The sequence below is a fragment of the Tinamus guttatus genome, unplaced genomic scaffold, assembly GCF_059628265.1.
Source record: "Tinamus guttatus ecotype Peru unplaced genomic scaffold, ASM5962826v1 Tinamus_guttatus_pri_ptg000423l, whole genome shotgun sequence".
In the NCBI taxonomy this organism is placed as follows: Eukaryota; Metazoa; Chordata; class Aves; order Tinamiformes; family Tinamidae; genus Tinamus; species Tinamus guttatus.
The window spans coordinates 3,032,721-3,045,328 of NW_028288957.1; positions in this window are offsets into that span (position 1 = coordinate 3,032,721).

A 12,608-nucleotide genomic window follows, 5' to 3' on the forward strand; every position below is an offset into this window, starting at 1 on the left:
CCCTCTGCTCCTCTTGGCGTAGGAGGATTTTCTACTTGAGTCACTTTCTTGAAATCCTTTTGTTCTCCTTCGCTTCCCTTGTTAGGTTTGCGTCGTAGTTTCTAGTGGAAATAAGCTCCTGCACCGCACTTCTGTTTGTACTGCATCAGCCCATATTGAACCGTATCAGACTCGTTGCCTTTTATGCTTGTAGAGCAGTTTCAGAGCCAATAAACTTCTGTGCATGGAGATCCATGGTAAGATACGGTGCTCATGCTGTAGTTATCTCTGTTTAGGAAGTGGAGCTGATCCTGAGCGTCCCTCCCACCCCAAGCAGTTGTCATTATCCTTGATCCTTTATTATCTTTGGAATTTTAAGCAATATTTGACTAAATTGGAATGAAATTGATTTCCATTCACCCACACAGCAGCATGCAGCCATTTAACTAACTCACTTTTGGAAGTATTTTGAAAGCATAGGAGCATGAACAAACTGGAAGGAATGGGGAAGAGGAGAGACTTATGGTGCAGGGGAAGTCCAGAGGTGAGAGCTTGTGAAGGGGGATGTTGCAGGGCAAGAGCCACACACGGGCACCCACTCTGAAGCAGCTGCCGAGCTGCAAGAAACAACTCAGTTTTCCTGAGGGTAATGTCTGCACCCTCAGGCAAACAGGCATTTTAGGTCCTTTCTGTTGTTATTACTCTAATACTAAGCAGAGGTTTATGAGGTGCTCCAAGATGGTGATTGAATGCGCTTTGCTTAAAGACCCAATCATGTAACAGAAATTACACAGGGTGTATTTTTAAGATGAATACGAAGTCTGCAGCAGTTTGCACAGCTACCAGGGAATCTTTCTAAGCCTAGTAACAGGGCTGCGTTATTTTATTATCCAGGTCTACTTACAGAAAGAAATTGGTTAGAGAAAAAAAAAGAGGATAAAGGGGAAGCTAGGTAAAGGATGTGCAAGTTCCCCACTTTGAAAATTCACCATGCAAGGCATGCAGAGCAAGCCCCAGCTGGGACACACAGCGACCCCATTTTGTAGGTGATCCGAACAGCAGAGTGTTGCCCTCTTCCAGCATCCCATCCTGGAAGGCAAGTAGGGAAGAGCCTGCCTGCAGCAAGGCAGTGAGCTGAGTCAGCACGGAATGGCTTGGGATTGAATGGGAAGCGGGCTATGAATACAAAGGACCAGCACATCCTTCCTTCCCGGAAGCCATAGGGACAGCCCTGACCATGCAGATGGTTTAGGGAGGAGGTACGTTACATGGAACACACATCTCAGTTATACTATACAAAAAAATATCTGTAGCAGTGCTCAGGGTGCATTTCCCAACACTGTTTTTCAGCAGCTTGGCAACAGCTTCATTGGAAGAGCAGCAAGTTTCATATGGTATGAGTTAGATGTGCTTTTTGCTAAAGGCCTCTGGGAGAAATCCCCCTCCCTCCCAGCTACGCACACTCTGAAAAGCTGTGCTAGCCATCCCCTGTGCAGAGTCAAAACCCTGAACTTGTGACCCACCAGGTTTCTGCAGCCCTGCCAGAAGCATGTATTGCCAGAGTTGTATCTGCTGAGTTTTTCTGGCCACGGATCCCCAGAGCAGGTGTTTCTATGCAGTATCGAGGTTTCTGTAAAACGTGGGTTGGGAGGCAAGTTTCTGAGTGTAAATTAAGCTGACCCTAAATGAAGTAGCTGCTGTGTAAAATCATGTACGGAGTGTATGCAAGGGGAGTCATCTGGCTTTCTGGTAGATCAAGGATCTAAATGGCAAATCTGGCCACAAACCCAGGCCTAAACTCGAAGAGTAAATAAAAGTAGAGAAACTTCAGCGAAGTTTCCCCTGTTGGCCTGGACGTTTGGCCTTGTTCGCCAGCCAAGACTGAGCTGGAAGGCCTGGAAAGATAAAATCACATAAACTGCAGTGTATTAGTTTCTGCCAGGACCAAGCTATCGTAGTCTGGAGCTTAGACATGAGTAAGTGCAGCACTAGCAAGACATGCATATTTACCTACCTTAAACTCCAGCAAGCCATGAGGGATCAAGTAGCATCTCCAGTGAAAGTTTAGGTTGTTCTTGTTGTAGTGTGCAGAGCTGAGCTTTGTCACGGCTCCTGTCCCAGCAGGTTTGGCAAACGCCTTCCCTTCCCTCTGCCCTGGCTCCAGGCTGAGGTCCAGCCTGTTGCTACGAAACATGAGCGGAGCAGGCCCCACGCGTCAGGGAAGAATCCCAGCTCTGGGGCTTGCCGAGAAGGAGAATAAACAAAACACCCCCACGCGCAGGGAGGCTCCTTTTCACCAGCATGGCCTCAATACACACAGGAAGGCTCTCCTGCCGACAGAGGGGCAGTTGCCCCAAACACCCAACTCATGAGGTACACAAAACTCCCTTCTTGCCCACAGTGCAGCACCCGCTCCACCACTGTGGTGTGGAGAACCAGACCCTGCAAGTTGTCCCAGCCAGACCTTGGCTGTGGATCCATCTTCAGGGAGGGAGGAAAGAAGGATTTCTCACTCTTTCCTCATCCAGCTGGCAGGGCATTGACTCCATTACCACTAAACTCTCAGCTCCTCCAGATTATTTTAGTTTATTTTTTTCTGAGTGAGCACATGAATTTCAGCTGCAGATCTCACTTGACATATGTAACTCTAGCAGTCATATCAAAATTGTTATTCAGCAGGTCAAGTCTGTTGTCCATGGGGTCAAAGCCCTGGAAATCTGTGGCATGAGATGACGGGATAACCAAGAGCTGACCAGTGGACACAGACAGGGGTTCTGTGCTCACCACGTTAAACCAGACGGAGACCGTGAAGAACCGTCATCACCACGCGCGCACCACACCACGCCAGAGCCAAGAGGTAGCTCAGGGAGCGCTCACAGGTCTTTGGATGCAGTGAAGAGGTAGAAGCTTTCCGTGAGTCATTGTTGGCTTCTGGTGAAAGGAAAAGGTAGCACAACATTTGCTTTACTTGACCAGTTAGGTAGCAGTTGTATTTCTGCAGCTAGCATTTTTAGACTTGCTGCTCTGAAGCCAGTGACCAAGGTTGATCTGCTGGGTTTAAAGCATTTTTCCATTTTTCTGTCATTCCTTGGATCCTGAAACTCAGCAGAAATGGAGATATGAAGCCTGAGAGCAAGCTAACATTTGTGTGAATGTTTTGGGACTAAAGTGAGGGAATTTTGGATATCTGGAAAGAATAAAGCTTTCTGGTGATTCAAGAGAACATAAAACAAGCCACTGCTCAGCTCTTTCTCTTCTGGGCAAAGATTTGGGCTAAGTTGAGCTCTTGGGGACAGATGCTACTGCTTGCCAGTGCCATTGCACTTGCTTGCAACAAGATCTGAGTTCAGGCCTGTTACTAGTAAGGAGCCCTTAAAAACGGCGCAGTTTACATGTTTTTTTATCCTTCTGTGATTACAGCTGCTTGCTCAATTCTGCAAAAGGTTCTCGAAAGGTCACTTGATGTAGTGGAGTGACTCACTGCAACCTCAGCCCTTGGGGCACTAACAGTTTGAGCAATGTTTAGTGTGTAGTTTTCCAAACTATTAATGTTCATGAAAGGGGAAAAAAAAAGACTGAATATTTTTAAGGCTACAGTTTTGTAAAAGACATCTGGATTAAGGATTATGTTACCTATTAAGCAGCAAGATCTTTCCTAGGGTGTTCTTTCACTCCCTACGCTGGCTAAGCAGTGTCTCTGATGTTTTCTGCCATTGTATTTCTTTCCTGTGTGCCTTCCCTGGGGTCCCCCTTTTTAATAAGCCAGCAGCTCTTCAGAAGCTTAAGAATTTTTTTTTTGTATCGCTGACATTTCTACTCTTGCAGGGACTCCTTAAAAGTTCTCCACCTCCACCCAGCTGTTCCTCTCTTTTGGTCATGCTCGGAGGCAGTTATGGAAGAGCAGGGAAGTATGACCTTCTTGGAGCTGCAGGCAGATAAGCTGTGTTTATAGGAATCCTTTTGCTCAGCACTGGGAAAGAGCTGCTTTACTTGTCTCGAGATGAATATGAAACAAAAGCCCAGCTTTCAGCAGGCTGCGCTTCCTCATTGCTTAAGAAACTCCTCAGCCCGTAACACCAACAGGAATGTCATCAAGTCAATAAGTCTTGATTTTATGGAAACCACTAGTGGGTGCCCATTCCTCAAGGTGGTCAAATGTCACAAGTAACCTCTTCTTTCAAAGGCAGGATATGATGCTTTCCTGGGATTTTTTGCTGCTGGCCATACTTTAGGGCTGACATCACCTTTGTGGTCTCACCACTCATGATGTTGATTTATGAAACTATGGCAGCCTTTCTTTCCTCTTTTCTGTTAATGCACAGGATGTTCAGCAGGCCAGGATGTCCTGAAATAGATCTGATTCCCCTTTCTGGTGTCTGTCTTTGCTTAGTTCCTGACCAACTAGTGTTATCATCTTTCTCTTCTCTCTCAAAGGCCATACCCTCATCAAGTGGTGCCATATATACGTGTCCAAGCATGTTGTGAGCAGGGGCAGGAGGGCAAGATCCTGCGTAGGCCAAGTGAGGCAACAGTCAATTCTTCCATCAAATACGTAGCTTACAATAAATAAGTTGCCTGTACCAAAAAAAGAGAGAGTGGAAAGATGTGAGGATATCTGAGCCAGGGTGGTGTCCTTGTCCCCAAACCCCCTACCCTCAGCAGTGACGGATCTTCACTGCTGTATATGGCAGAAGGGCTGGCTGTGCCACCCATGATGGGACCAGAAAGGAAGGAAGGGAGAAGAAGGAGAAGGAGACAATTACCTTCTGTTTTAGAGATGTGGCACCCTGCGGTAAGAGGCACCTCGCGAGGATCAGGGTGGAGCGGCTGCAGCTCCCGGGCCGCTCTGTGCGCGTGGCACGGATGTGGTTGCATGCCAAGAAAGGGGAGTAACTTCCCTGCCATTTTTTCCATGCTCTGCATCTAGTCCTATTAACTGTAGCTATAATCTAATAAAACACGCCACCTTAAATAGTGGCCTGTGTACAGGCCCCCTTGGTTTTAATTATGCTTGAGGAAGGAAGGAAGGAAAGCTTGCTGCATTTTTGCTACATGGCTGATAATCAACATACCACCATGCTGTTACAGGTCCCAATAAAAATAAAAAGTCTTTGCAGTTATAATGAGATATTCATGCATGGCAGCACTGGAATATAAACTAAACTTTTATTGTATGTGTTAGCCATGGTAAATGAAGCGAAACCGGGCTAAATTCATTACATACCATCTCAGCTGCATCTCACAAATAACAGACCTTAAACATTTTCATCAGAAAGTCCATTTCCTCTTGTTGCCAACAGCCGTTATCCAGTACTGAATATTCTATCTGCAGAGATGACTGAACCTAAGGGTGATATAGGGCAGTAGCAAACATTTGTTAAGTAATTAATATAACCTGTTTACAAGGAGTAACCACTAGCCACAGCATAATAGGTACTGTCTTGTGCCTACTTCCTCTGACAGAGGAATAGGGAGGTCTGCAGTGGAAGCATCTGTCCTGCTATAGCATCTACAGTGGAGGCATCAGGGAGTTATGCATGGGGGAACTGAGGCAAATAGAAGTAAAGGCATCTATGTCTTTCTGATTTCAGCAGCAGATACCTTGGCGTGTCTGTGCAGGAGAAAAGAAGCAAGCTGTGAGCAGTTATAACATCATCTGTAGCAAAATTAGGAGCGAAAGGAAGATACAGAAGATCAGAAGAACTGGTCCTTGTCCCTTGGCTATTTTAACATTCTGAGTTCCTCAGATCCTTAGGAGAAAGCTTGAGACTGAAGGACAGTTGTTTAGCTTAGAAGGAGTGGGAAAGAAACAGCGACAGGCTTCTGCTTGCATCTCAGAGGCTTGCCTTGTGAGACCCCTCTCACCTCCATTTCTTGGAGACTTTAAGCACGTGGTACTGTTCATCTGGTTTGGAGGTTTGGGTTTTGGTTTTGTATTTTTCCAGCTGACTGTCTTGCTTTTCCACCTGGCATCTTCTGTATTTTTCCCTGCTGAAGTATCTTGCCAATGGCAGAGCACTAACCTCAAAACTGTCAAGCCTGACACTGGTTTCATTAGGTAAAGCGAGACATTTTCTGCTGATTGTGCTTTCACAACTTGAAAATTAATCATAGCATAATAGAATCTGGTAGCGTTGGTTGTTAATTCTGTATTGAGTCTGCATCCCCATGTTTATTCTCATTTGTTCTGATAAGGTCCATTGTCTCTAATATTGCTTCGTAAAGGGTAAGAAATAAATCATTGGTATTTAGCTTTTCTAACCATCTGCTCTGGCTTGCATCCCAAAATCAATTTTTAAGTTGGGCACAGTTCGTGTATTTTTGCTTTGTAACAGAGAACGGCTCGTGGGGGAGAAGGGAATAAAAAAAAGGTGCTGCTAATCTTACCCCAGGGAATAATCCCTCTGCAGATATTGCGCTCGAAGCTCTACAGGTTTTTGTTGCTGTCACGGCTGTGATTGTTGAGCTGAGCTTTTGCAAAATGCCAGAAGGAAATTATATCTCTTTATATTAATAGGATTAATACTTTGCACACCAATGCATTACTGTGAGCATTCCCTCTGAAGTATAAAAGCACTTGGTTTTGGATGGGGAGTTTATTTGCTTTGCTATCACTTGGATGTCATTAATCTTCTACACGTGTATACATTACAACACACTTCTCAGGTCATTATAAAATCATCCTGTGGAGTTAAGCCAATTGCTCTTAAGAGGTGTTGTTAAAATAATGAAGTTCAATGCAATTGGGAGCCACTGCATTGCCACAGATGGGAAATACATCTTGTACACTATAAATTTTTAAAAATTATTCAGTATCCTCATTGCTACGTGGGGCCATGTGGCACTGAGCACAGGGTAATTCCAGTTTTCATTAAAACATACAATAACGAAACACTTAAAGTCCATGGACGATATTTGCGGGAACTATTATAATAATTAGAAACGGAAGATGGGTTTAATAAAAGTTATAAACAGTCATCATCAGCCAAGGCTCATCCCTTTCTGCAAGCCCCATCTGCATTGCACATCTGGGCACGGGAAGCGGGGAGTAACAGTACTCGCTCTTGGCTAGCCCGGACCAAAGAGGAGGCGTGTGCGGTTCGGGGTTGCTTGGGGACACGGCGCAGACAAAGCAACTTAAAAAGGACAAATCTGTAAGAGCAAACAAATACAAAATAAATAATAAATGCCCTTCTCATTGTATGGTACCGTCCGCAGCTCACAGCACCTCATAGCCTGTGCCCAAGGGGCTCGTTTGCACAAAACCTTGTAGGTGTTTTACTTTGCCAGAGTGATGCCAAGGGATTTTAGCATCAGTGAGATTTAGGGCCAGTGCTTTTTGCAGCAGATGGGGCACAGTATAAAGTGGTCCTGAAGAAAGTATGAGTAATACATCTGGAATTATTGCAATTCCACTGGTGTGAGGAGGAGGAGAATCAAGATGGGCATGCCCAAGCAGTGGTCGGATGGGCCGATGCGGCAGTTCCTCCCTCTGCATCGGAGCCTGGAGGCGCAGAGCGCTCAGCTGGGTCCGTGGCCTGTGGGAGGAGAGGCTGCAGCCAAGCAAGGCAGCTGCGAGCCTGTGCTGCTTCACGCTTCCCAAGGCCGTGCTCCGGAGTCGCCCAGTCCCAGCTTTAGCTAGCAGCCTCTGTCACACCTTCCTCTAAAGCCTGGCAGAGGCAATTCTGTATTTCTTGGTGCATTTCAACCATCAAGATGAGAAACACAAGGTAAAAATAGTGACCTCTTAGTTAAAATGATAATGACCAGACTCAGCTCTACATACTCGTGTGAGTAGGGTGTTAGCTGCACTCGCTGAGGGCAACTCCTCCCGAGGGAGGGGGCAAAGCCCCCGTGTTAAGTGGAGCAGTCTGCTAGCTCTAGCAGCTGAGCAGTTTGTTCAGGACCTGATGATCGTGAGGAGCTCTTAAGCGATGAGAGGTCACAGGCACAAATTACACCGAGGGGAGGAATATTCTGAAGAGTTCGGTTTAACATGTGAAGCACAGTAAGCACGCAGCACAGTAATGCTTGTCATGGGGAAACATGGGATTTTCACACTCAGCCTCTTTAATTCCAGGGTCCCATCACGCTCCCTACAATGTTTGTTAGTTCCTTGCTACCATGCAGGGAAGATGGGGGAGCTGCAAGCAAGAAGCACCTGGTCTTTTCAGAGAGGAAGGGGAGAAGAAATTTAAGAAAAGGGAGGAAAGGGAGAAATTCCAGTGAATTTGTTAGGAAGCAGCCTGGTCACAGGTGCTAATGTGCACTACTAGGGGGTGCGCAGGCTTTTCTGGAATCAGCGGCTTGCTCGTGTCACTTGACCTTTAGTGTGAGCATCAGCCTCACTGAGAAGAACCTAAGGCACCAAACTGGGTACCTCCATTTTGGGTAACCCTGAGGGGCACCCACATCAGGCAAGATGTCCGGGTGAACTGCTCCTTTCCTTGGAAAGCAGGCACTGCCCCAGGCCAGGGGACACAGCCCCAGGGCCATGTCGCCCTGCCAGCCCGAGGAGCCCACGGAGCGGCAGGGAAGGACGAGCACCCCGGTGGCGGCGGCGGCTGGGACCTGGCCCAGCTTGTCCCCAGCGTCGCGCCTGGGACTTCTGCTGGCTGCTGACCTAAATTGGGACTGAGCAAAGAGAGCAAGCAGCTGCCCCACCACTGCTGCTCTGTTTTCAGCGTGGATGTGGATCGAGCCTCCCTAATCCCTTCGGATTTTCTATCTACCAAAACAGCTTGGGCCCATCAGTAAATTGCAGTGGCATATGGTCCAGGTTTATGAGTAATCTGGCACACGCTTAAGGCAAGGAAGACGTCATCTTTCAGCAAAGACAGAAAATATTGTGGGGCTTTTTCTTTATGACTATATTTAATATATTTGATGAGAAAGCTGCGAGAAATGTTTACCTTTTAAGCCAGTCCTCTTTAAACTTCAGATGCTGGTTGAAGCAGCTCTGTAACACAAAACAAAATATAAATAAAAGGGGCATTGGGGCTTGAGAAGGGTGACTTCACATGGCACTGGGTTTGTCAAGGCAACTCTCTTAAAGGTTTCCAGGTCCAGGGAGAGCAAACCTCTTTCCTGCAGCCCTCTGTGTTTGCAGGGAGATGAACGCTGTGGGTGCTTTTAGGCAGCACGATGGCGGTCCCAAAAGGGAACCTTCTCCCCTGGCACTGTCAGCCAGCTCAGGAGATTCCTGGTCCTCTGTCAAAGCTGGGGCAAGGGAGGACAGGAGGGATTCAAGTAGCTGTGTTAGGTGAAGGAGCTTTTCCTTTGCAGTTGTCATGTCTCTGGCTCTCAGAGTGACAGCACCTTTCCCTTCCACTGCGACGCAGAGCTAGGAGCTTTTCTTCCCCCTTGAACAGCACTGGGCTCCAGATCCCAGTTCTGCACAGAGCTTGGACTTCCTTTCCCTCTTCGGAAGGATTCAGCTTTCCTCCCGATGCTGGAGAGCCCAGCTCCAGGCACCTCACGCTAGCCAGCTCTTTCCTCATTCTGCATTACTGGCCTCCTTGCACTGTGTAATGCTTTGGCAACGAGCAATGTTTTCTTTGGTTGCACAGACATCACTTGTAGCTCTAATATTGCAGGAATAAATCATGTAGAAGGCGAGTGTTCAGATTTGCTTCCCTGAGCCCTGCTCAGCGGGTTGGAGAAGTGTTGTCAGCCTGCACCGGCCTCTCTGGTTTCTCTGTTTGGGCCTCTCCAGCACAGATCCCATCTTCACAGAGCAGCCAACGTTCAAAGCTCTTGCAGGGCCTTGGATTTCCTCTGTGCTGAGCCAGGACCCAGAGTACTGCAGGAGGAGGCTAAAGAGGCTCTGTGTATTAGGTGGTCAGGGTCAGAATCACCCGCCACGGGTCTCTCTCTAAGTGTTTGTGGCTTATTTTATCACATAGGGTTGCTACAGAGATTGGCAGTAGAAAGTGCTGAATTGGGATGGCAGATGCCAGTGCCAACAATGATCACAAAGAGCCACTCCGAGCTTTGGCTCCCATGTGAGTCCACAAAAGAGCAGAGGTGGCACGTGTTCCTTTCCAAAAGCTTTAGCATGTTTAAAGCTTTACCAGGAACCAAAGAAACAAGTAGAAGTCTTCCAGTTGAGTTATAGCGGTGAGATTGGACACACTGTCAAATAGTATCTCCCCATAAAATTAAAAAAAAAAAAAAATGGAACTTTTAGTGGTTACCAGATGGCCTGTGCAGAGGAAGTGATGCAAAAGAGCAAAGCCTCTCCATCAGCTGCTTTGATTTAGTTACAGATGTGGAGATTTTAGTGGCTACTTTCAGAGAAGTCCTGCAGTCCGTATGTGTGTAGCTTGAGAGTGGATTGCCTCGAGGCTTGGTTTGGAGGAACCTTGGAAGCATTGGATGGTTTCTTCGTACGGTGATGCCTTTGTAGTAAAGATGGACAAAGCTGGTCCCTGTGCACATTGGCTGGGCAATGTTTGCAGAAGTCCTCGGCCGTCTCTTCTTTGTAGGTCAAACAAGACCTACAAACAGATTGGTCTCAAAAGCCATTTCTTTTATCAGAAACCTCTTACTTCTGCGCTTTGTAGTTTGTTCTCTTCGAAAGAGAACTTCAAAGCTTGCTTATACAGTAAAAATCTCTCCATTTTCTGTCAACTTGCGATTTCTTGTGAGGTGCATCAGCAACCATCCATCCATCTCCACCCCAGCAAAGCTACTAGTCAGCTCTAGGGCAAAGCAGGTTTTTGGTTGAAATGGGTACCAAAATTTCCAGTTCTGGATACAGAGACTATAGAGAGAAACCGAATGACATGGTAGGAGCAAGGCATTTGCCTTTTAGTGCATACCCAGCTTTGCAAAGCTTTGACTGATGTATTTACATGGGTGTAAGCATATTCACAGTAAGGCCTTAAATAAATGGCTTTGTATGTAGAGCTGTTGCGTACCGCAGAAAGGATGTGGACGGACCCACAGCTGCTGAAGAGGAAGGAGAGGTGGTCAGCTAATGGCCTTAGGTGCAAAGTACTGATTTAGAGCAAAGTCTGCCCTGCTTTCTTACATCCTCTAGCAAATGGGTGTCAAGAAGGGGGTAAAAAGTGTAGTGCCGTCAGGTGAAACTTGTGTTTCATATTATAAAATCATGTTTGATTTTAAAAATTGTAAAGACTGCCGCTGGGATTCTCTGTATTCAAATGTTTTGGTCCTCGGTGACTCCAGTCTGCAGCTTTTTTTCTACGGTCTTTGAAGTGGCATACCGTGCAGTTTAAATGAGGGTTTGTTTTTAAATGAAAGCTGTTTTTAAGGTTGGGGCATGTGTTTTTATTATTTATTTTCCATAGTCCAATTCTGTGTGTTGGAAAGATGAGAAAAGCTAACATCTATTATGAAAGGGTGGGATTGATCCCATGTGATCTTCGAAGCTATTATATGGATTGGAGCATCCCTGAGCTGCAAAGTGTTGTGGCATGGGAGAATATTCAGGGAAAATGCTGTTTACACTTGCACTGTTCCTAAATTATGTTCTTATTTTCTTTTTGGGATGTCTGCCATGCATCACTCTTAGAAGCCAGAACTAGATGGATGCTTGGGCTGTTTTGTCAGTCTTGAGAGTTAGCAGTAACCGTGTGTAACGCTGAAGATAGATATGTCGGACCGGTGTCTGCACTCGCTCTCTGCCATGTGGACCGCGTGTGAGCTGTTCTCCTGGTGATGCTGATCTTGGTTTCCTGCTCAGCTGGGTCTTGCGGAGTGGCCTGAGCAGCGAGTCCCTTTCCCAGGCTTACGTGAGGGGATACAGTGCTCCACTAAATGTGCTCTAGGCTACTAGGCTTAGCAGGCCCTGCTGATTTTTTTCTTAAAGCAAATTCCCAGAACTCCAAGAAAGGGACCTAAGATATCTCTAGTTCCTAGAGAACCAAGGGCATATGCTCAGAGTTGTTATTTTAAGTGAGTGATGACAGGATCTTCACATCCTCAGCTCCTGCGCTGCTGCTTGTTGTTTGCCTGGTTGGATGGGGACACAACCCCCCTAGCCCCGCCTCTGCCTCCTGCCTCTGAAGCCGTGTGGGGACATCCTGGCTTTGCACAGGCCCTCCTGCCCGCTCCGCTTGCCCCGCCACAGGCCGAGCTTGCCCCACGTCTGCTCGCCGGCCCATTGCTGATGGGCAGCTGACTTGCCCTGTGCCCGTGCTCCTCTCGGGCACGGGAGGAGGGACCTGTCTCCTGAGCAGCACCCGCCAACGGCTGCTCCCTCCTCCTGCATTTGTGCGAGGCAAATGGCCTCACCTGGACGGTTGAGCCGCTGGCTAAAGCGACCTCTCTTAACATCTAGCCTCTCTTTTCCAGGTCTTTAGTTTCATCCAGTGCCTCTCCATTTACTTTTCACTCATTTTAAATTTTGTACGCCAGCAGTCTTACCATCTTCCAGTAATTTTTAGCAATTAACACTCAAGACTTGTTGTCACTGATAGCAAAATCGCCAAACGAGCTTTTGACCAATTAACACTCTAAATATGACAGAGTCTTTCTTGCAAATTCACCTGCTGTCTGTCTGTCTTCAGCTGAAACAAACAGTATTTATAAAAGGTCAACATTTACCTCTAGTTACGACACAGTGGTGCCTAAGACACTGTGGTTATCTGTGCCTAGGATAC